Source organism: Musca domestica, unplaced genomic scaffold (genome assembly GCF_030504385.1).
Source record: "Musca domestica strain aabys unplaced genomic scaffold, Musca_domestica.polishedcontigs.V.1.1 146, whole genome shotgun sequence".
NCBI lineage: Eukaryota > Metazoa > Arthropoda > Insecta > Diptera > Muscidae > Musca > Musca domestica.
In genome coordinates this window covers 91,828-117,114 of record NW_026712202.1, presented here as the reverse complement: position 1 = coordinate 117,114, position 25,287 = coordinate 91,828, and the positions used below count along the sequence as shown (strand labels likewise).

The following is a 25,287-nucleotide window of genomic DNA, read 5'->3' as shown; positions in this document are numbered from 1 at the left end:
GCTATCGTTAGAGCACTACAGCATTTAAATGTGTCTCGTACCATCGCTCGTTACCGTGATAATGGTAGCGTAGCACGATGTCAAGGAGGTGCACGGAAGAAAACAGCAACATCAGCAGAAATGGTTCGAAAAGTGGCTCGTGAGCTGAACATAATGCAATATTCCATTCGGCAAATATTGAAAACTTAGCTTGGGTAAAGCCATTGAAATTCCAAAAAGTGCAAGAACTTACACCGCAACAGTAAGAAAATAGTCTCAAAAGAGCTTAAGAGTTTCTTAGCTTGGCCGAAAGTGGTGATCTGCCGAATTTGGTTTTCTCCGATGAGAAAACATTCATTGTAATCAAGCAAAATGATCGTGTTTACTTGCCAAAGAGGTCAGATGAAAGTGTGGACCTTCGGTTGGCCACCTGAACTCAAGCACCGGCCATGGTGATGGTGTGGACCGCCATAACAGACGATGGTCGCTCTCCGCTCGTATTAATCAGAATAAATGCCGAATATTATCGCGAAAATATTCTGGAGGGTGTATTAAAGCCTTGGGAACGCATACATTTTGGCTACAGACATGGGACATTACAACAGGACTCAGCACCATCGCACTCAGCACGCTCCGCCCAAGAATGGTTACAAAATGAGGTTTCCCGCTTAATTTCCAGCGGACAATGGCCACCAAAATCTCCAATCCGTTGGACTATTGTGTCTGGAGTATTTTGGAAAGCAGGGTTGACACAAAAAAAATACCAAAGTGTCGAACACCTCAAGCAAGCGCTTCGCTGGGAATGGACCAAAATACCGCAGAGCAACATTCGGGCAGCGTGTGACGGTTTCAATGGTCATTTGAAGGCCATACTTCATGTCAAAGGTGACCAATTCGAACAAATTACACTTTATTCTAAAATTTTATGCTATTTCCGACATTTTTATCCTCCATCATAGTATGGAGGGTATAAGTTTGTCATTCCGTTGGTAACACCTCGAAATATACATTTTAAACCCCACAAAGTATATATATTCTTGATCAGCATAAAATTCTATGTCGATTTAGCTATGTCCGTCCGTCTGGACGATGGGCCATGTAGGTCCACGTTTTGGTATAGCCCCCATACAACGGTATCTGGCGATATTCGGTATTTTGATGATTTTAGCCACATTATTCATCGGAATTGTTTCAAAATTGGTATTTGAAGTTCGTAATGGATACTACAGCCTAAAACAGAAAATCGTTTGTCCAGGTTCACGTCTACGTATAGCCCCTATACAACGGTACCTCCCGATATTCGGTATTTTGATGTTTTTAGCGACATTATTCACCGGAATTGTTTCAAATTTGGTATTTAAAGTTCGTAATAGATACTACTGCCTACAACAGAAAATTGTCTGTGGAGGTCCACGTCTTCGTATAACCCCTATATAACGGTACCTCCCGATATTCGGTATTTTGATGTTTTTAGCGGCATTATTCACCGGAATTGTTTAAAATTTGGTATTTGAAGTTCGTAATGGATACTACAGCCTAGACAGAAAATTGTCTGTGCAGGTTCAGGTCTTCGTATAGCCCCAATATAACGGTACATTATTCACCGAATTTTTTTAATTCAAGTTTCGCATTTGAATTTTGTAATGGTTTATGACAAAAGTTGACTATGCAGATCCACGTCGTCGTATTGACTCTAGTATAACGGCTACATTCGGTATTTTTAAGATTTTAACTGAATTTTTAAGGGATTTTTTTTTTTTTGAAAATGAAAATTGCCAAAATCGTTCCAAATGGTGGAGGGTATTCAAAGATCGGCCCGGCCGAACTTACAGTTTTTTTGTTTGCTTTCATTCAATAGAATTTAAAAATATGTACAGTGAGTCACAGTGAAAATGGTCCACCTCACACAAATCACTTTAAACAATAAAAAGCCTTCGAAATAAATCAAAATATTAAACAAAAGAGGCGTAAATAATTAGTTCATATTCTTTAAGAAATGAATATGAAATTAAAGTTTATTAATTCCACATAATTTGGCGAAAATTTTTACATTTACAAAAAAAGAAAAAAAATTCATGTCACAGTGAAAATGGTCCACTTAAACTTAAACTAAATAAAGAGTAATAAAACTAATTTTTAATATTTTGTTGGGTATCCTTTTTGACGAATAACTGATTTAAGGCGATTGGGAATAGATTCCACTAGGGTTTTGGTATATTCTGGACTTATTTTTTCCCACTCCTCCAAAAGAACCATTTTTAAGTCATTTTTGCTTGAAATATCGTGTTTTCGAATTTCTGTTTCCAGTTTCTGCCACAAATTTTCAATTATATTCAAATCTGGTGACTGGGGGGGAGTTTTGATTACTCTGGGACAATTATACAACAGCCATTCTTTTACAATAAGAGCTGTATGTTTTGGATCATTGTCCTGATAAAAATGAAAGGAGTCTTCTATGCCGAGTTTTTCAGCACTTTGTTTAAGGTTGGCTTTCAAAATGTTTAAATATTGTATTTTGTCCATATTTCCTTCAACAAAGTGCAATTTACCAACACCACCGGCGGAACAAGCACCCCAAACCATCACATGACCCCCACCGTGTTTAACCGTCGGACGCAAATGCTTCGGATTCATCTCCTGATTGGGTTTTCTCCAAACGTTAACTCTGCCATCAGACCCAAATAAGTTAAATTTGCTCTCATCCGTAAATAAAACGTTTTTCCAGAATGAAAAATCTTTCCCAGCATAGCTGTGAGCAAACTGCAATCGAATTTTTTTGTTCTTTGAACTTACAAACGGCTTCTTACGTGCGATTCTGCCATTTAGACCATTATTTCGAAGGACTCTCCGCACTGTCTCGGCATTACAGCTTATATTAAAATGTTTCTCAACCATATCGCGTAGCTTCGGTGCACTCAATCTTGGATTGATCTTGATTTGGTTGACAATCCACCTTTCCTGACGTTCGCTGAAAAGCTTTTTTGGGCTAATTTTTGGCTTATTTATAACACGCCCTTCATTTTTAAACCGTTTAATGATGTTTGCAACTGTTGTTCGAGGTTTATTAACGATAGCCGCGATTTCTCTTTGGCTTTTTCCTTTTTTATAGTGGTCAATAATTAAATTTCGAAGCTCGACCGTAGTATGACGACCCATCGTGAAAATGAAATGAAAAGAACCAGTAGATCGATCTAAACTAATTTCGTGTCAATGCATAAGTATAAGCAAAGGCAAAGAATACAAAACATAACAAGAATATGAAAAACAACCGTTATTTATCGTTGATCTACACTGTGGACCATTTTCACTGTGACATGCATTTTTTTCTTTTTTTGCTGAATGTTAAATGTTGCCCAAAATAATGTATAATTATTAAAGTTTATTTTCCTATTTATTATTACAAGAACATAATCTAACTAATTACTCCTCTTTTGTTTTATATTTTTATTGATTTCGAAGACTTTTTAATGTTTAAAGTGTTCTGTCACAGGTGGACCATTTTCACTGTGACTCACTGTATATATACTTTGCTATGTCCGAAATGATTATTTTGATGAGTTACGAACGGATTGACGAATGGTGGAGGGTATAAAAACGGAGAACACTCGGGTATTCACGGAGAACACTCGTGTATTCACTGATAGCAATCGTATCAGCTCTTGACAGTTTAGCTGCCGACAGAATATCTATGGCTTCAATGCCCTTCATACGTGTCCTAAACTATTGATCCGCAATATCTTCCAAAGGGGGAAGAAGTAATTAAAATAAAATTCAACTTCTTGTCTACACGATGTTTCTCTTTAACGAAAATGTTGAAAAACTCTTGAGATTCTTGAGGTTCTGGAACACAGCATTTATGTTAATAAAACTTGGAGCAAACAAGTTTTCCTTTTCGTATTCAAAACAAAAAGTTTTTCAAGAACAACAAGGGAGACTTAAATTAAACTTAGACATAAGACTGAGACGATCTGAAGGAACTAGATGAACGTAAAAGTTGAAAATAGTTTCCTTCATGCAGTGGTTGCTTCGAAATAGTTTGTTTCGGAAAGACACTTTTACATTGACAATGGTCTCGTCTTCGTGCATTTTTCTAGATATTAGATATAGTTACCATCTTAACACCAGCCTTCTAGTTGCATTCCTCATATAAATTAATAAAAAAAATTATACAAACTTATATAATGTATAATGCTTTATTTATTATTTTTTTACATTATCCATTAAAACGTTCCAGAAGTGAGCCTCCCTTCTTGGCTAACTTTAGCCCTGGTTGCAGTTATCATTGGCTTTACCTTAATTGTTGGTATCCGGGAATCCATGCTCTCATCCGGAAACGTCAAAGTCATCCGGAAACGTTGCCTAATATTATTATTCATGAACATATTTTTTTAAATCAAGATTTTGAAATGCTACAGCAAATAACCTTGAAAAAAGAATTGAAGATGGAAAGCCGCCCTTGTGTCTCTCTCCTCCTCATCGATGTTGATTTCAACTACATGAAGCTTTATAAATAATTTAGGGGAAAAGTTGCTTAGTGTTTAGATTACGATGTCCATTAAAAAAATGTGGTAAAGGTATTTCAGGAGCTAAGGCGTGGATATTAAATACAGGATGTCATCGGTACAAAAAAATGTCTTGCAGCCAAACTTTCTGAGAATTTTTATTTTCTAACACTTCTCCTCAAGTGGCAACGCTCTACGTTTGGCATACCCCTCAGACTCTGCTTAAGGAACAACGTATCATATCAGTTGCCTAAATTATGGCGGTGCAGCCCTCGTGAACGTCAGAGAAGTTCCCCTTGTGGCTCCTGGGATGTTTGTTGAATTATTATTGGGTATATCCAAGAATACAAATAATATCCATCGACTTCATATGAATAAAAAATGACAGAATATTTTGTTATAACAAATAATTACAAAAACCACAATAAAACTTACATCCAACTAAATCTTACAAAATTCCGTCTTATAATTACAAAATATTACAACAGAGTATTTCAGACACTTCTAGTTTATTTCAGATTGCAAATCAATTAAAAATACATTCTATAATTAATGATAATTATGTGACAAATGTGTAATATTTTTGTTTTTAATATTAAATTAGGTTAGGTTGAACATGATAACCTTACTAAGGTATCGTTAAATACCTCCTTATCGGATCAATAAGGATCTTAAAAAATAAAAACCAATATCAATGCTTTTTCTTTTGCTTTCAATTTTAGTTCAAAATTTTGATTTTGGTTTTATTAACTCTGCCAGAGTTTCTGATAGACTTTTCTGTTTTGTTGCTGTGGGGTTGCCTGAACTGCTTCTGGAAGCTGGGGTATAATTTGAAGTGCCAGCAGGATTGCCACCATAATGGGCAATCAAATTGAAGTCAGACATTTGCCGCTTCTTGGGCATGCAATCGGCTTCGTCATCATCAAAGCTTGTGGCGGGAGATAGACGCCTTTTACCCGGGTTGCCACCCCATTCATTGGCAGCAGCACCCACTTTGGTATTTGGTTTTGTTACATTCGATAGATTTAAACCTAATGCATCGCGTGTTTTTTGCTTAATACTTTCTACTTCTAGATTATAGATTTCCTCCAGACGTATTTTAACAAATTTCACCCATTCCGGTTGAAAGTTGTAGGAACGGTGATCTAAGCCCAGAGCTTTGAGTTCTTCCTTGCGTCGCTTCCAGAACTTTTGCCACTCCTCCGAGTAGTCTGGATAGGTTTCGGGATCTTTGCGATACTTTTCGAATTTCCTCTTCAGATCGCCAATGCGTTTGTCCACAATTTTATGATACATTTCAACGTTTTCAATGAAACGATCCTCTTCGGTAAGATAGCTGGCCCGCTTTTGGCGATCACGTTCCTTGCAAGTTTTGAGGAAATCTTCAACCATGGACTCATAGTTGTGATTTGGACCCGCATCTCTAAGATCCAAGTCCATGGAGGATCCATTAAAGTTACTGGTGGGACTTCGCAACGGCGGTGCAGAAGGTCCTGTAAATGTGGACATATCATTTACAGGTTGTCTTCTATAACCGCCGCCTGGAGCCATTACAGGATTAAATGATTCAAAACTATTGGGATCGGGTAGATCTTCTGGGGGAAACATGCGTCGATCACTGGGTATGGGATTTGGAAATTCTTGATAATTTCCCATGTTAGGGTGGTTGGTATCCATAAAGTCACCACCTCTATCCGGCATTGGGGGATTGTATTGACTATAATTTCCACTGTTGAGATCGAGGAAGTTATTTGGAACCTGGGGCATCAGGCTAGCCGGATTGCCACCGGCATAAAGCATATTGCCCCCGGTTGATATCGAACTGTACTGATCACAAATGTTGATGGGATTCGGATTCAGATTCGGATTTGGGATCATGGGATTGGGACCTCCTCTTGGTGCCAGCATGGGACTTGGACCATTATACATTGGTCCATTCCCAAACTGTCTGACGTTCGGAAAGGATGATGTTATGGCAGCACTGTATGGCCCTGTTTGACTATCAAATATTGGACCCTCCTGGCCAATGGAGGGAACAGCCTTCGCAATCTGTAGTTCATTTTTGAATTGATTGATTTCCGTTGCCTCAATGACATGCGTAAATGTGGGTCCATATTGTTCCGAGGCATGGCGACACGAAAATGCCTTGGCCAATATGGAATGACGGTTCATGCTGAAGTCCCGCTCATAGCATTCATAGGGCAAATTACGTCCATGATATTTTTCAATGGCACGGGCCAACTTGGCCAGGACCTTGGTCATCACCTTCAGCTCTTCGGTCACGGTCAGTCCATGCATGTACTGGCGATAGTGACGTATGGCGGTGGGAAAATGTTTCTCACAAAATTTCAAACGATGATTGTAGCCCTCCAAATGCCTTTGCATTGCAAACCCGTCCAGTACCAGTTCACAGAGTCCGCATTCATAGCGTGGCGATGTGTCCTTGGATGATCTCAGCATTTTGATGACATACTCCACACCCAAGAGGCCTGGCACATCCGATGAGTCTGGTTTAAGGCTAAACTCTTTGGTACTAAAGGTGGGTGCGTTCTGGGCAGGTTTCTGGGGTTGATTTTTCTTTGGAGGTTTTTTGTTCTTCTCCTCTGCAATATTTCCAGAACGTACCGGTATGGGCTTTGCTGTAGATTCTGTAGGCGAAGGACCATTTTTATTTTTTAATTTTGTTGGTATAATAATTTTATTTGTTGTATATTGAGGTCTTTGTGGTTTCTCCAACTCGTTTGCCACGGTGGTTGCAGATGCTGGGGATTTGTTTTCCGTCTTGGGCTCTACCTTGGATTTGGTTTCGGCTGCCACCTTTGCTGCTGGATTTACAACTTTCTTATCTTCGGCTGCTGTTGCCACTTTTCCCGCTGCTGGATTTACCAACTGCTTCTCCTTCTGCCCGGCTGCCGAAACTTTTGCTGCAGTATTTGCCATCTGTTTCTCTTTCTCCCCTCCAGATCCTGCTGCTGCTGCTGCTGCTGCTTTTGCACACGGATTTACAACCAGACTCTCCTTTGCGGCTGCCGCCTTTGCCACGGGATTTAACACAATTTTACGTTTTGCCACTGCAACAATCCCGGACGCATTCCCGCCGCCATTGCCTTTATTATTATTTTTTTGTTTTACAAGCACCGATTTTGGTTGCGTATACTCCGGATGATATAATTCCACAACATTATCAATATTCGATTGATGTTTCCGTCCATCAACGTGTTCTAAGAGATTTTTAAAAGACGACGCTTCGACATTGCAAAGTTTACAATTTATTGGCGCTAAATTGGGATTTTTACGCTGAAAAAGTTTACACCAATTATTTCTATTATAAAATTCAGTTAAAAGTAATTCGTTTAAGGGCAGATGCGGTATCAGATGTATAAAGTCCAGTTTCGTTAGACGATCTTCTTGTCCATTTCTCGCGCTCATTTTGTTGGCATAGATATGGAGTGTTCTCACTCTCAATATATGTGGATGATGTGATGAAATATTTAACAATATTGTGCAAGAAGAACTTACTATTTTCTTCTTCTAGTAAGATGGGATAATGTTATCGATAGGGGACTGAGCGTTATTTTATTTTAGGTACCTGAAATGAGAAAAAGATTTCAAATATTAATTTATTTTATTAAAAAATTATGAAAAATTAAAAATTCTTTTAATTTTAGCAATTAAATCAAGAATGGCGCCCAACGGCAAATCGTTAATGGCGCTTAGGAATAGCTTCTTTCTTGATAAGGAGAAAACATATCTTCCCTTGAACATATTTTCCGAAAGTGATAATAATTCAAGCTTACTTACTTCCCAAAGAAATCCTATCCGAATCAAAAGAAAGGCCCGACTAAGTATAAGAAAAATCTGAAATTGCCAAATTGATAAGTCAGCAAAATTAGGTTTAATCAGCAAAATTAAAATAAACCAATGAACTGCCCATAATCGAATTCAATTATTGTTATTATTTATTAATTATTTTGAATAATATTAATTTAATTTATTTAAATTAAATGGTAACTGTGGGAACATTCAATATTTTAGTTACACATTTGCTGCTTATAATTCCAATTTTAAGCAGTATAAGAATGGCGCCCAACGTACAATGTGGACAATATACACAAATTCATATATACCGAAGAGAACAGCAGCCTTTATTACTGCGTAGCAGTTGCTCCCTACAACCAACTGCCGACACTCCACAAGCCGACACGTAAAGAACGATCGCCAATGAACAATCCATCGAAGTGATCAACGAGACGTCAGGCATTTAACTCACGTAACAAAATTGTGTAGCCATATGTGCCACTTTCAGTATATCTAATATGGACAACCACAAAGTCTTAAGTATACTTTTGGCCTGGTCGACCCTTGCAACGATTAACCTTAAAAGTATATATAAAGTCATAAACTAAGGGAACTCAATAAGCAAAGGCGTTGGAGCATTGATTAGCTCATTCCGCCATAATTTTTAAATTTTATTGAATGAAAGCAAAAAATGTCGGAAATAGCATTAAATTTTAGAATAAGTTTAGATTTGCTCGAATTGGTCACCTTTGGCACGAATTATGACTTTCAAACGGCTAATGAAACCGTCACACGCTGCCCGAATGTTGCTGTGCGGTATTTTGGCCCATTCCCGGCGAAGCGCTTGCTTGAGGTGATCGACACTTTGCTATTTTTTAGTGCCAACCTTGCTTCCAAAATACTGCAGACACAATAGTCCAAAGGATTGGTATCCGGAGATTTTGGTGGCTATTGTGCGCTAGATATGAAGCGAAGAACCTCATTTTGTAAAAATTATTGGGTGGCGCGTGCTGAGTGCGATGGTGCTGAGTCCTGTTGGAATGTCCAAGGTCTGCGACCAAAATGTTTGCGTGCCCAAGGCTTTAATACACCCTCCAGAATATTTTCGCGATAATATTCGGCATTTATTCTGATGCCACGGTCGATTAATACGAGCGGAGAGCGACCATCGACTGTTATGGCGACCCACACCATCACCATGGCCGGCGCTTGAGTTCTGGTAGCCAACCGTAGGTGTACATTTTCATTTGACCTCTTTGGCAAGTAAACACGATCATTTTGCTTGTTTACAAACTGCTAGACAACGAATGTTTTTTCAAAGGAGAAACCCAAATTCGGCAGTTCCACCACTTTCGGTGAAGCAACTCTTTAGCTCTTTTGAGTCTAATTTTTTCCGTTGCGGTGTAAGTCCTTGCACCGCTTTGGAATTTCAATGGCTTTACCCCGAGCTTATTTTTCAATATTTGCCGAATGGAATATTGCAATATGTTCAGCTTACGAGCCATTCTACGGCCACTGCGACGCACGATCAAGTCGCTTCTTTACTTTTCGAACCATTTCTGCTGATGTTGCTGTTCTCTTCCGTCCACTTCCTTCACGTCAGCCTACGCTACCAGTATCACGGCAACTAGCGATGGTACGAGAAACAAAAGATTTATTCACATTTAAATGCTGGAGTGCTCTAACAATAGCCACTTGTGATTTTCTATCCAAATATAAAGAAATCACAGTATCACGCTTGAATTCCATCACGTATAACTTTTTTTCTGGAAAAATCTCACCAAAATGGTTTTGTACGCTTGTAAACAATATAATGAGCTGTCACTGGGTAATTTTAACAGCTGTCGGACGAATGGTTTAGAATTTACAGCAGTCTGAACTTGGTTGCAGTTTTTTCATCTCACGGTGTATATATTCTAGATCATTATATAAAGTTCTATGTCGATTTAGCGTCTGTGTCCGTCTGTGGAAATCACTCTAGCTTCCGAACGAAATGAAGTAGGTTGATAAAATGGATACTACAGCCTATGACAGAAAATTGTCCGTGCCTATGACCTATGCCTACGAAAATTGTCTGTGCCCACGTCTTCGTATATCCACCCTATAACGGTACCCTCCAATATTCGGATTTTTGATGATTTTAGCAACATTATTTACCGGAATCGTTTCAAATTTGGTGTTTGAAGTTCGTAATGAATACTACAGCCTAAGACAGAAAATTGTCTGTGTAGGTCCACGTCTTCGTATAACCCCAAAAAACCGTACCTCCATATATTCGGTATTTGATGATTTTAGCTACATTATTCACTGATTTTTTTTTTCAATTTTCGCATTTGAACATTCTAATGGCTTATGTCAAATGTTGCCTATGCTGGTCCACGTCGTCGTATAGACCCTAATATAACGGCTACAATTTGTATTTTTAAGATTTTAACAGAATCTTTAACGAATCCTTTATTTATATCCTACACCACAAGGTGGTCAGGGTATTATGTCTTTGTGCATTTGTTTGTAACAGGCAAAGGGAAACGAGATAGACCCATAGTTCCTTTTGATGATCTGCATAGAATCACTTTCTGAGTTGATTTATGCATGTCAGTCCGTCTGTCCGTCCGTCTGTCCATGTATTCTTGTGAACAAAATGCAGGTCGCATTTATTATCCGATTGAGATGAAATTTTGCAAACAACATTTGTTTGGCCCAAGGACGAACCCTATTGAAATTGGAGATAATCGGTAAAAATTTAGATATAGCTCCCATATATATCTTCGTCCGATTTGCCTTTTATTGAGCACCAAACGTGTAATATCAGCCCGAATAGTATGGAATTTTGCTCATACAACAAAATTAGGCCTGAAAATAAGTATGCTAAATTCGGATTCGAAATCGGTTCAGATATAGCTATAGCTCCCATATATATATATTGTTCATCCGATTTGTTATTTTTATCCTCCGCAGCCGTAATATGCACTCTGTAACAACAATATTTGGGGAAATATATCAAATGCAGCTCAGAAATACCTTTGCTAAATTTTATCGAGATCGGTTCAGATTTGGATATAGCTCCCATATATAACTTCGTCCGATTTACCTTTTATTGTGCACCAAACGTCTAATATTTGTCCAAATGGGATGGAATTTGGCACATACGACAGAATTTAGTCTAGAAGGTAGTATGCCAAATTTGGTGAAGATCGGTTCAGATATAGTTATAGCTTCCATATATATTGTTCATCCGATTTATTGTATTTGTTACCCACAGCCGTAATATGCAATCCAAATTTTATCGAGATCGGTTCAGATTTGGATATAGTTCCCATATATATTTTTATCCGATTTCAAATTAATTTCGCACAAAATGGACAATACAAGTCCGAATTTAAAAGATACAAATGCTTCGGCATATTTAGTCCTTTGAATTTTAAATTATAATTATAATTATAATTATAATTATAGCGTGTATGATTGAATTCTACCATAAAAACTTTTAATTATTAAGTGGAGCTCAACTAAATTAGCAAAGTGGTGTAAGGTATCATAAAATCGGCCCCTGACTTTAGGACTTTCTTTACTGTTTTTTTTTTTTTTTTTTTTTTTTTGAATATTGCTAAATTCGTTCCAAATGGTGGAGGGTATTTAAGGATCGGCCCGGCCGAACTTACAGCTTCTTGTTTTAGATTTAATATTTTAGATTTACGAAGCATTGATAATTTTATTGAATCAGCTGTACAAATTTTACAAAATTAATGGAATGGCGGTCCTTCCTTGGTCGATAAAAACTCGGTTCTGGTCTAGAAGGGACAGACAAAACCCCACGTCACATTTGGTTTAATATTAACCCATTCTAAACGAACTTCTTACCTCCCCCAAAACCTAAAAAAACGAAAGTTCTACCATAACAAATAACATTACGTGTACGGATTTTGCCATGACGCCAGGAAGTTTTGTTTTATTACATTTCATATTAATAAAAATATTTTGTTATGAACTCACACGGTTTGGTTATCATCTGAACCAAAGGCTAAAACAATTTGTTTGTTGCGTGCAAGTGTTAAATTATTTTCTTTTTCTGTTCTGCTCTGTTCCCCTCTTTAACATGTTTTTGTACAAAACTAAACGTCATCATATAGACACTCTGGAGACCATATTATTATACGGATTGTTCAGGAGTGGTGGTGGTTTAATGTAAAATTTCACAAAAAGGAAAGTAAACTAGTTTGTTTATCATCCTGTCGCATTAGGTAATATCTACAGGATATGTTAATGTAAATGACTGACAAATGGTAATGCATGGCAAGGATATGAACAATAATTTACTTTATTCTTACTTCATTGTTGTTTGATTTCATGGAGGTTCATTTTGATTGTAAATTCTTCAATTCCTGCTGACATTTTTCAAACATTAAATGTCAATTAAGTTTTTGACATTTCCCTTTATTCGATTTTTATTTCAAAATATTTTTTAATATACACCAATTGCCAGTGAGTTTAATTGAAGGGTGTTGATGTCGGACCGACCATGTCCTTTTCGAACAAAATGCCTTTCAACTAGCCAAGTCAAGCCATTTGTAATTGACATCGTCGTTCACAGTTGGTGGTAATTTAAATATTCATCATTATTTATTTAAAAAAAAAAGAAAAAAATCGAAAAGCATGAAGTAGGCGTACGCTTTGCTACGGTGCTTTGTGGGTCATTTACTATTGTTAGGGGTGATATTTTTAGTACAAACACGTAAATTGATTTTTTTTTTTTGTAAAATGGGTTAAAGCATTTAAAATTGTTAGAGTGAGTGAAAGCCTCCATTTTCAAACGTGGGCCCATGAGGACAATTTTATACTGTTGGCCAATTCAAAAATTAGACTACATTTTCGGCTGAAACTAAGAAAAAGTTATTACAATGCATCAGAAGGGGTACAAAAAAAATTAAGGAAAGATTGACACCCTTGCATGTGAGCTATGACCAAATGTTCTGGTTTGCTAGAGTTATCCAGGCAGGACACAAGAAAAATCTTTGAATAAAAGCAATTGCTTTCGTTAAATTTAATAGTTTTGAAGAAATGCCACAACATTTATTTTAAACTGTACTAAAATCAAGTTAAATCATGAAAGGAAATAATTTTCATTAACTTCATAGTATCAGATGGATAAGGGGTTTCCTTTTACACACTCCAATATACATAGTATGGAGGGTATATTAAGTTCGCCATTCCGTTTCCAGCTCATCGAAATAATAATTTTAGACCAGGGGTGCTCAAGTCAAATTTTTTTGTTTTCAGTCAAATTTCTCTTTGCTTATTTAAATCAAGAACAAAACGGTGTTAAGTCATTATTTATACAAATATTTGTTATCCATTTGCTTTATAAACTATTTTGGCAAACATTCGTGTTTAAAAACAATTAAATAGAACAGTAAAATATAAAGAAAAACAGAATTTTAATTTTCTCTTAAATTATCTCTTTTTTCTCTTCATGTTCTAGAACACGGTTTTGAGCACCCCTGTTTTAGACCCAACAAAGAATATACAGGGTGAGATAAAAACAACTACAACAAAGTCAAACGTCATAAGTTTCACATTTTTTTTTTAATTTTATTGAATGAAAGCAAAAAATGTCGGAAATAGCATCAAATTTTAGTTTAAATTTTTTCGAATTGGTTACCTTTGGCACGAATTATGGCCTTCAAACGGCCAATGAACCCGTCACACACTGCCCAAATGTTGCTCTGCGGTACTTTGGCCCATTCCCGGGAAGCGCTTGCTTGAGGTGATCGACACATTGGTACTTTTTAGTGCCAACCTTGTTTTCCAAAATATTGCAGACACAATAGCCCAACTGATTGGTATCCGGAAATTTTGTAACCATCCTGGGGTGGCGCGTGCTGAATGCGATAGTGATGAGTGCAGTTGCAATGTCCAAGGTCTGCGGCCAAAATGTTTGCGTGCCCAGTGCTTTAATACACCCTCCAAAATACTTTCGCAATAATATTCGGCATTTATTCCGATACCACGGGCGATTAATACGAGCGGAGAGCGACCATCGGCTGTTATGGCGGCCCACACCATCACCATGGCCGGCGCTTTAGTTCTGTGGCCAACCGAAGGTGCACATTATCAGCTGACCTCTTTGGCAAGTAAACATGATCATTTTGTTTGTTTACAAACTGCTGGACAACGAATGTTTTCTCATCGGAGAAAACCAAATTCAGCAGTTCACTACTTTCGGCCAAGCGAAGCAACTCTTTAGTTCTTTTAAGTCTATTTACTTTCTGTTGCGCTGTAAGTTCTGACACTTTTTGGAATTTCAATAGCTTTACCCCGAGCTCATTTTTCAATATTAGCCGAATGGAATATTTCGATATGTTCATCTCACGAGCCATTTTTCGGCCACTGCAACGCGGGTTTCAATCAAGTAGCTTCTTTATGAAGGGTATATTAAGTTCGTCATTCCGTTTGCCTTTTGTCTACAGGCGTATTTAGAATTCGTAATGGGTACTACAGCCTACGACAAAAAAATTGCGTATCAGTCCTACGACTTCTTAATGTCTATATAGGTCCACAATATCGTAATATACCTCCATATACTTCCCAATATTTGGTATTTTGATGATTTTAGCGACATTATTCATTTGTTTCGAAATTCGTATTTAGAGTTTGTAATGGGACATGACACGTAGATTTTCTATGTAGGCCCAGGTCTTCGTATAGGCCCCATATTTCATTACCTCCCTTTGTTCGGTATTTTGACGATTTTAGGTACAATATTCACCGAAATTGTTAGAAAGTTCGCATTTGAAGTTCTGAATATGGCTCTACAGGTCCAGGTTTTTGTATAGGACCCATATATCAGTACCTCCCTATATTCGGTATTTCGATGATTTTAGCTGCATTATTCATCGGATTCTTTTTTCAACTTTCGTATTTGAATATTGTAATGGCTTATGACAAAAGTTAAATATGCTCACTGACTCACTGGTCCACGTCTTCGTATAGACCCCAATGTAATGGCTATAATCGATATTTTTTGGCGGATTTTTTTATAATTTTCAAATTCATTCCAAATATTGAAGGCTATTCAAAGTTCGGCCCGGCCGAACTTACTGCTTTTTTAATTGTTAATTTCCATGAACTACGTTAAGATTTTCTTTGTTCAATATACAATTGGCTCACATTTACAAGTCTTTTTTGAAGTAACTTCACAATACAATTCAATTAGCTATGAAATTTACTAAATAGTTCATCAAATGCGGATTAAAGAGTAAAAAATAAACTCTAAACTACCAACTCACTGGTTCCAATGACTCCATATGACCTCTCATGAACTACTGACTCACTGGTTCCAATGTCTCCATATGACCCCTCATGGACTGATGTCTCACTGGTTCCAATGTTTCCATATAGCCCCGTAAGAACTACAGACTTGTCTAAACCTAATCAGTAGTACTGACGACAAAGTCAATAGCAAGTCAGTAGTTATTCACCATTGACGATCCCTACAGGGAAGCTATTGACTAACTGAGATTGAGATGGAGTTGTGAAGTCCGAGCAAAATCAATTCTTACATTTATCGATTGTTCCAATAAAATAGTATGTAAAAATAGACAAAAATTCAAATATGTTTGTTTTTGAAAATCAGCATTTTACAATTTATTTTCAATCCTCTTAAGTCGACAAACCCACACTAAGAAACCCTCTAATCTGAATCCACATAATGCTACCCTGCCAACCGATCACTCCTCGTAGTCGTCGTCTTTGTCGTTACATTGTTATAAATTATGATATTGCCACATTGTTAAATTTAAATTACCATTTACATGTGTCATAATCACCCTGTCATAAATTACAATTTACAATGAAAGCCCACAAAAAAGCTGAACAGCAGCAGCAAGACAAGTGGCAAAAAGCTAACGAAAAATGCAAAGACAAAATAGCAACGAGCAAGTGAAAAAATGACACTGGAGTTGGCCAAAGCGAACTTTTTACGCCCTGCTCCAAAAAAAACAATATGGAATCAAAAATGTCAAATCTGGAGTGAATATTTTTATGAGGCTATATATAGTCGTAGAGAATGATTAAACCGTCCCAGATTTTCGCTGATGTAGAAAATGTAAATGCATTCAAATTATATTGTCTCAAGGGAATATTTTGAGATGTTGCAAACACTTGGTACTTTCGACATACCCCATCTAATGGTGTAGCGTGTAAGAAAAGGTTCATAAAACATTTTGCATACAGCTTCAAGTAATGTTGAGTATTGAAAAAAAAAACAACTTTATGTGTGTGTTAATGTTTGCTTAAATGATAACATACATATATGGAGGGTACCTAAATAAATGGCATTTCAAATAAAATGTATGTACGTTTATAATCTACAATAAGTAATCGTAAATACGTTTTAAAGAGATCCAAAATCTCGTCAGATACATTTCACTTAGAATATCTAAGAAAATGATTTACAGAAAATATGTTGGCAAAGTTATATATATATATGGGGAACCTGTATTAGATCTTTAATCTGAGGTAGACCGAAAAGGGTTATTTAAAATTTAAAGGCCTTCAAAAAACATTGTGTATGTCGAAGACAAACTAAAAAATCGAAATAAAAATCCTTAGCATATAGAAAGCTTGCAAGGGAATTTTCTTTGTGTACAAGGACAACAGGAGGTCTCTTGGATAAATAGGATCAACAGGAGTACTTACAAGAGAGGATGTGCAGAAAACAGCATATGCAGGGCATGCGGGGTAAATGACGAAACATTGGAACATTTTCTCTGCCAATGCCCAGCGTTTGCAAATATCAGATCCCAATTCTTAGGGAACGACTCCATACCTGACCTTAATGTGACCATGGTAAGTGATATAAAAGAGTTAAGTAATTTCATAAAGCAACTGAATTTGAAATATAAGAGTTTGCCCGCCTTCTTCAAAAACCCTTAGTCTAGAGCGCACAACAGGCCTATACTGGCGTAAGTGTATGTCGAACAGGGCATGCGGCGTATTACTTTACCCCTCTTTTTATCCTAACCTACTTTTATAAAAAAACAAGTTAAAAAGTATCAGTCCGTTGTGTCAACAGATATGCCCTCAGTCAATTGTCGGTTATTTAATTATATTTTGACTACTGTTATGATTATTCAAATTGACGACCCTCTATGGAGTAGTTTTCAAAGGAACGAGTCAATACAGGGTGACTGCAACCAACTTCAGACTGCTATCATTTCTAAGCCACTCGTCCGACAGCTGTTTAAATTATTCCAGTGACAGCTTATTATATTGCTTACAAGCGTAAAAAAGCATTTTGGTGAGAATTGTCATAGTGTAATTTCTTTATATTTGGCTGGAAAACCACTAGCGGCTATCGTTAGATCACTCCAGAATTTAAATGTGAATACATCTTTTGTGCCTCGCACCATCGCCCGATGCCGTGATACTAGTAGCGTAGCCCGACGTCAAGGAAGTGGACGGAAGAAAACACCAACATCAGCAGAAATGGTTCGAAAAGTAAAGGAGCAACTTGATCGAAATCCGCGTCGTAGTGGCCGAAAAATGGCTCATGAGCTGAACATATCGCAATATTCCATTCGGCAAATATTGAAAAATGAGCTCTGAGTTAAGCCATTAAAATTCCAAAAAGTGCAAGAACTTACACCGCAACAGAAAGAAAATAGACTCAAAAGAGCTAAAGAGTTGCTTTCCCGAAAGTGGTGAACCGGCGAATTTGGGTTTCTCCGATGAGAAAACATTCGTTGTCCAGCAGTTTGTAAGCCAACAAAATGATCGTGTTTACTTGCCAAAGAGGTCAGCTGAAAATGTGCACCTTCTGTTGGCTACCAGAACTCAAGCGCCGACCATGGTGATGATGTGGGCCGCCATAACAGCCGGTGGTCGCTCTCCGTTGGTATTAATCGACCGTGGCATCAGAATAACTGAGAAATATGTATTAAAGCATTGGGCAAGCAAACATTTTGTCCGCATACCTTTGACATTCCAACAGGACTCAGCACCATTGCACTTAGCACGCGCCACCCAAGAACGGTTACAAAATGAGGTTCCTCTCTTCATTTCCAGCGCACAATAGCCACCAAAATCGCCGGATAGCAATCCATTGGACTATTGTGTCTGGAGTATTTTGGAAACCAAGGTTGGCACTAAAAAATACCAAAGTGTCGATCACCTCAAGCAAGCGCTTCGCCGGGAATGGGCCAAAATACCGCAGAGCAACATTCGGGCAGCGTGTGACGGTTTCATTGGCCGTTTGAGAGCCATAATTCGTGCCAAAGGTGACGACCAATTCGAACAAATCTAAACTTATTCAAAAATTTGATGCTATTTCCGACATTTTTTGCTTTTATTCAATAAAATTTAAAAAAAAATGTAAAAATTATGGAGTTTGAGTTTATTGCAGTTTTTCAATCTCACCCTGTATATCATCTTCATAACACATCTTGTATTTGTGAAATTTGAAGATAGTAGGATGCTTGTTTCACTTTCTTTGAGCGTTTTGTTCTTCAAAATCTTGAACCCCATGTGGGGGAGGTATCAGAAGAAACGATCCGACTATCGGACTTTTACATCACATTTTATAAGAGTTATAATTATTCAAAAATGTTATGCCTTTGTGGGGAGCTAGTTGATGGAGTGGACCGATAATGTCCATTTTAGCACCAGACCTAGTTCTGAAAAAAAATATTAATATCTGCAAAGTTTGCACAAAATCGAATGTTTTTTTTTTTTCTTTTTCAATGAGGCAATTTATTTTCTTTGAAAATGTGAATCTTCTGTGGGGAGGTACCAGAGGGAGTTACCGATGATGCCAATCTTGTCACTCAATCTAACCTTGATAATAATATTACGATGTACCAAGTTTGGGACAAATCGGATACTCCCTTCGAAAGTTATTGTGTGCATTAGCTAGACAGACGGAGAGACAATCCTAGATCGAATCCAAATGTCCTGAAACGGGTTTGTTCCATAGAGACCTTGGTTCTAAAACCTTTATTTCGATGAGGCACCTTTTGCAGAGCATATGTGAATATTTGTTTGGTATCATGTCAGCCTTTTATAATGTGAAATGATATTTAATTTCTACAACCCTTTCAAATCTAGAGTATGATACGCTTACAAAACACATCTTTCCGTTTCGTTTATGGCCCAGCAAAAATCCGTTAAAGTAATCAACCACAAAATGTCCATAAAAAAGTCTACAAAAAATATCAAGTGAAAAATGCACACTCGCCCATAAAAATCTATATTTGAATTTAAAAGCAGACACTTAACGACAACGCTCGTAAAATTTAATCCCTTGATTTGAATATTATAGAACCAGCCATACGGTTGGCTTTGCCAAGTAGGAGTTGGCAAAAAAAGAACAAACAAACAAGGGAGGGAATTGCTGGCTTTCCTTCCGAGTGCTCACATTGATGTTGTGGATAATAATTTGCAATGCAATATTGTTAAGTTGACAGTTAAAAAATATTAAAAAATTAATCATAAGTTAAACAATGTTGAAAAAAGTTAATTTTCAACTCCACTATTTGATATAAGGATATATCAATAGATGTTAATAAAAATTCCACGATTAGGTCCTTCAAAATATATTAACAAAATCATGAAGCAGCTTTAAAATATTCGTAAGAAATCCAAGATAATATCTTTAAAAACTTATTAATAAAAAATGGATGATTATAAATCGATCAAAAACTATTAAAAATCTTTCAATAATATGTTTATAAAATCTACAATCATATCCTTCAATAATATTATAATAAAATCCACGATTATATCCTTCAAAATATATTAATAAAAATCTACGAATATTTCATTCAATTAAAATTAAGGAAAAATCCACTTCGCTTAAAACTACCCTCCACCATTTAGAAGGAACTTTAAAAATGAGAAAAAAAAATTCCGTCAAAAAATACCACTTAAAGGAACTCCGTTATATGGGTTATATCCTTCAAGAATTACAGAAAATGTATATTCGGAATACCCTACAAGAAATATGAGTAAAAAATTCACAATCCCCCTTCAAAAACATTTTTAAAACAAGTTAAAAAGCAGTCGGCCGGGCCGCATTTAAATAACCTCCACCATTTGGAACGAATTTGGAAATTTTCAAAAAATAACATCCTTAAAAAAATCTGTTAAAATTTTAAAAATACCGAATATAGCCGTTACATTGGGGTATTTACGACGTGGACCTACATAGGCATTGTTTGTCATAAGCCATTACCATATTCACATTCGAAAGTTGGAATAAACGGTGAATAATGTAGCTAAATTCATTAAAATATCGTATGTAGAGAGGTACCGTTATATCGGAGCTGTGCGAAGACCTGGACCATCATAGAGATTTTTCCGTCACTGGCTATAGCATCCATTACGACCGTCAAATACGACATCTCAAACAATTTCGGGGGGATTGTACGTAAACTCGTCAAAATACTGAATATAGGGAGGTACTGGTATGTGAGGCCTATACGAAGACCTGGACCTACATAGATAATTTTCTGTCACAGACTGTATATACCATTACGAGCTCTAAATATGTAATTTGAAACAATTCCGGAGATTAATGATGCTAAAACCATGAAAATACCGAATACAGGGATGTACCGTTATATGGTGGCTATACGAATACGTGGACCTGCACAGACAATTTTCTGTCTTAGGCTGTAGTATCCATTACGAACTTCAAACACCAAATTTTAAACAATTCCGGTAAATAATGTCGCTAAAATCATCAAAATACCGAATATAGGGGGCACCGTTATATGGGGGCTCTACGAAGACGTGGATCTGGACAGACAAATTTCTGTCTTAGGCTGTAGTATCCATTTCGATCTTCAAATACTAAATTTGAAACAATTCCGGTTAATAATGTCGCTAAAATCATCAAAATACCGAATATCTGGAGGTACCGTTATATGGGGGCTATATGAAAACGTGGACCTACATGACCCATTTACAAACTTAACCTGCCTACTGGAAAAATAAACATGTGTGCAAAATTTTAGCCTTCTATCTCAATTCGTTCGAAAGATAGCGTGATTACAACAGACAGACGGACATGGCTAAATCGACATAGAATTTTACGCTGATCAAGAATATATATATATACCTTGTTGGGTCTGACATGAGTATTTCGAGGAGTTACAAACGGAATGACAAAGTTAATATACCCTCCATAGTATGGTGGAGGGCATAAAAAGATCTTAACTCTTCAAAAATATTCTGAACCAATCCTCCACTCTTTTGGTCCTCAATTTTTTATTCCTTTAGTCATAGCAGAAATAACGACTTAAGACCCTAGGTCCCTTTGGACCAAATCCATTTCAAAACTTTTAAAGTCGAACAAAGAGTGTCCGTTCGTCGCTGAGTCTGTTTGGCTGGTGCGCACGCAACTTGGTACATCGTAATATTATTAACAAACTTAGATCGAGTTCGGAGATGGGCAATATCGACCCACTTCCTCTGGGTCCTTTACAGAAAATAATTTACCTCATAGAACAAGAAAGGATCGTCCGATTTTGTTAAAATTTTGCTAGGTCAGGTGCGAAAATGGACAATATAGACCCACTCCTTGTACCGCCCTCACAATGGGTCAAAAATTTGAAAAATCTCAACGCTTATAAATTGTGAAATAAGAGACCAATAGTCTTGAAATTTCGCATATCTAACAACACTAGGTCTGGTATAAAGATGGGACAGGTCGGACCATTCCTTCTCATCGATGGCTCTTCGAATGCTAGTTCCAACCAATCGACGTTGTGTTGAAAATTTTTTTTGGGTAAAATCTTCACTGGATCTTCAAAAACGCCATGTGTTGTTGGTTCTTTATTTTTTTTAAATCTACTCTGGTTATTCAAAAATTTCCGAAAAAAAAATTGTTGTGTTGATCCCTATACGTTTTTTAAATCTTTTTCTTAATCCACTTTCTTCCTTGAAATTTCCTTTTTTGTTTGAAAAATCAATTTTGATCTGTATTTTTTTTAATAAACCCGTTGTGTTTAAAATTTAATTGTTAAACTTCCGCTTAAAATTTAGAATTTGTTGAAGAAATCTGTTTTTTTTTGTTTGATTTTTCAAAAAATATTCTAAAAAAAAGATCAGGTCCTTTACCAGTTTTTTTTGAAGAAACTCACGTCGTATTGGCCCTCAACAAATTTAACTGAGATAATCCAAACATTGAAATTAAGGATCCAAATTTGTGGATCTCAAAAAAATCTTAAAACTCTACGATGATGGTTCATTTGGGCCTTAAAAGATCTATGATAACAGCTTTTTTGATCGATCCAAAAAAAAGAATTATTCCTTCGAATTTCTTGTATCTAAGCCGGCCAATTACAATTCCACCCACAAAAGATTACAAAGTAATCTAACCTTGCTTTTTTTCGAAAAATACACCAGGCGTACAGTGTAAGTTTCTTTTACGCCGTTTAAAAACGAATTACATTAACGTTTAGATCTGCATAAAATATTAAAATGCGGCCAACCACATCAAGCAGCGGGAACAACAGTAGCAGCAGTGGCGGTATCCACTTGCTGTTTACAGTAACTGGCTGGGTGAAATGAGGCGCGGCAGTAAACTCATTCCGCTCTTGTCATCGTCATCATCATTTCGATTTTGTGTAGCTGTAGATGTGTCGTTACATGTGTCACGGCCAATTAAGGGAACTATTTTCGCTTGCTTTGTCGGTTCTCTTCGCGGATCATAGCGAATCTATCAGGTTAATCGCTGCCGTTACTACATTTACAGTAACAAAAATAACCGAACTTAAATGTCAAGCAATTTTATAACACGGCACCAATTGGCAGGCTGGCAGGCAAACGCTGCCAGGCAGACTGTGTTGCTTGACGGTTCGAAGGCAATACGCAAAAACGTAGAAAGACTTTCCAACAGCTGGCAAAAATAATTGTCTATGACTTTTCAAATACGTCGTTATTTAAAAAATGACATTGTTTTTACAGTTACCTCGTGATGAATGCTAGTCATTGGGCGTGATTGGGCCTCTTTCATTACACTAAATAAAGAGCATATTTTGGGGTCGATGAATATAAAACTTCTTTTTTGATTGAGTCTATGAAGGCGGAATCCAGATCTAATTAAGTTTATCTTCCGTGTCAGCCTTGGACATGGATGTGGTTTTCCATTATGACACCTAAGAACTTTGAACTTTTCGAAATAAAAGATTGTCGCCCACCTTCGTATCCTGGATACTAGAATTTACATAAGTTTCTACGTAAATAGAGTCTCAAAAATTCTATCCCAAAAGGAAAGACCCCTTGGCGTCAGTAACAGTCAACCACTCACGTTGTTGGAGGATGTCGAGAGAACTACCCTCCAACCAAGTTTGAAACTTGGGATAACGAACTTTAATGAGACCACGTGTTTCAAGGAGTGTTTCCTTGCAGTCAAGAGTGGCTCTCAATTTAAAAGTACTTGACTTGATAGCTTTGAGGGCCGTTTGACTCAATATAAGTAGTCACTGGACCTGTTATGCTACTGTAGAGTTCTGTTATCATTTCGGCAGCCTTCTTGATCCAATGACTGGAAGTTTAGCAGCACACCCAAGGTAGACTGGGGAGTGCTCTTGAGAGCTCCGATTGTCAGTAACGACACGGCTCTATGCATTGTGGTTACTTTGGACATGGGTGATCTGTATTCAATCGCATGCCAACAGACAAGGCACCCATATGTCAGAACAGGTAAGACCGCTGTAACATACATCGCGTGTACTACTTATGGTTAAGCTCCCAGCTCTTCCCTATGGCGCTCCTGCACGAATAGAGTGCAATGAGGGCCTTTTAAGTACGTTCCTCTATGTTCTTATTCCATTTTAATCGCTGGTCCACCCAGTACTGGCAGCGAAAATTGATGTATTTGGCGTTTCTTTGTGAATGGTACAAGTTCTGTCTTTGCAGGGTTTACGCCCAGATCATTGACCAGGGCCCAACTAGTGCATGTTGCATTAGGTCAGAAATATTTGGAAGAAATTTAGCACTTATAAGCACCAACACATCATCGGCATGTGCGACTGCCTTTATTCGAAGCTGGTCAAAACTCACAAGTATTTTTTTAATCGCCAGAAGCCAAAGACGGTGTGAACCTCTGTCTCTGATTGTTTTCCTAATAGAACTCACTCCAAAGCAGGAACTGATTATTCAGCTTTTTTTTATCATTCAATCAGGATTGAGAAAATACCCGAGGTAGAGAGAGCATTATGGATCGGTTCCAGCTTCGCACTGTTAAAAAGTCCTCTATATCGAGAAAAGCTGCCAAAGTAAAGTTGGTTTTTTCCATGTTTTTCTCAATGTATCCGACAAATTCGTGTAGATATGTCTCCACTGACCGAAACTTGACAGGGACCTGCTAACATTTAACATTTGAACGAATTTCCAGGTCCAGTAACCTTTCTAAGGTCCTCATTGGAGAGACTAGTTTTTCCAGTTTTGGGAATATAGGCCACCATTACTTCTTTCCACAGACCGGGCACAAAGGACAACATAAGACAAGCCTTAAAAATCTCCTGCAAGATGACCAACAACGGTTCAGATTCATTTTGCAACGTTGCTATCAGGACCAGAAAACTTGTGGGTAAGTGGCAAGAGATTTGGGAAGTGGGTAAGAGATCGAGAGTCTCTAGACCACAATTAGTCCATGTACCATCATATCACTGTATACTTGCCTATGGACTTGGAATCCAAAGACAGTATTTTACGAAATCTGGCAGAATTATCTAGCCCCTCTTTGGACTTACAAAAGCTTATCCAAGATCTACGTTTAGCCATCTTTAACACACTTTTGTACTTATTAAAGACTGCCTTATAGGAGTTCCCTGTTATAAGACCTCCTTGCTGTTTTCCAAAGAATGGCAAGGTCCTCCAAACCGGCTGGGATTTCCTCCCATGATAGATTGTTGGACAAGAATTATCATAGCTTGAACGTAGGACACTATTCACGGCACAAAGGACAACATTCACTGCTCTCTCGACTTTATTTGTTGATTTC

General features: G+C 37.3%; 1 protein-coding gene across 6 annotated transcripts in view; it reads right to left on the bottom strand.

Moving 5' to 3' along the window:
• LOC101891252 (extracellular sulfatase SULF-1 homolog) overlaps positions 1-25,287 on the bottom strand; it is a 346,652-nt gene that overhangs the window by 296,090 nt on the left and 25,275 nt on the right. Inside the window, exon 2 of one of the 6 annotated variants that reach the window (XM_059119415.1) lies at positions 8,001-8,070. The exons of the other annotated variants lie outside the window; for them this stretch is intronic. The gene's annotated coding sequence lies outside the window, so the exon portion shown is untranslated. The remainder of the gene's footprint in view (positions 1-8,000; positions 8,071-25,287) is intronic. 6 annotated transcript variants of the gene reach the window in all.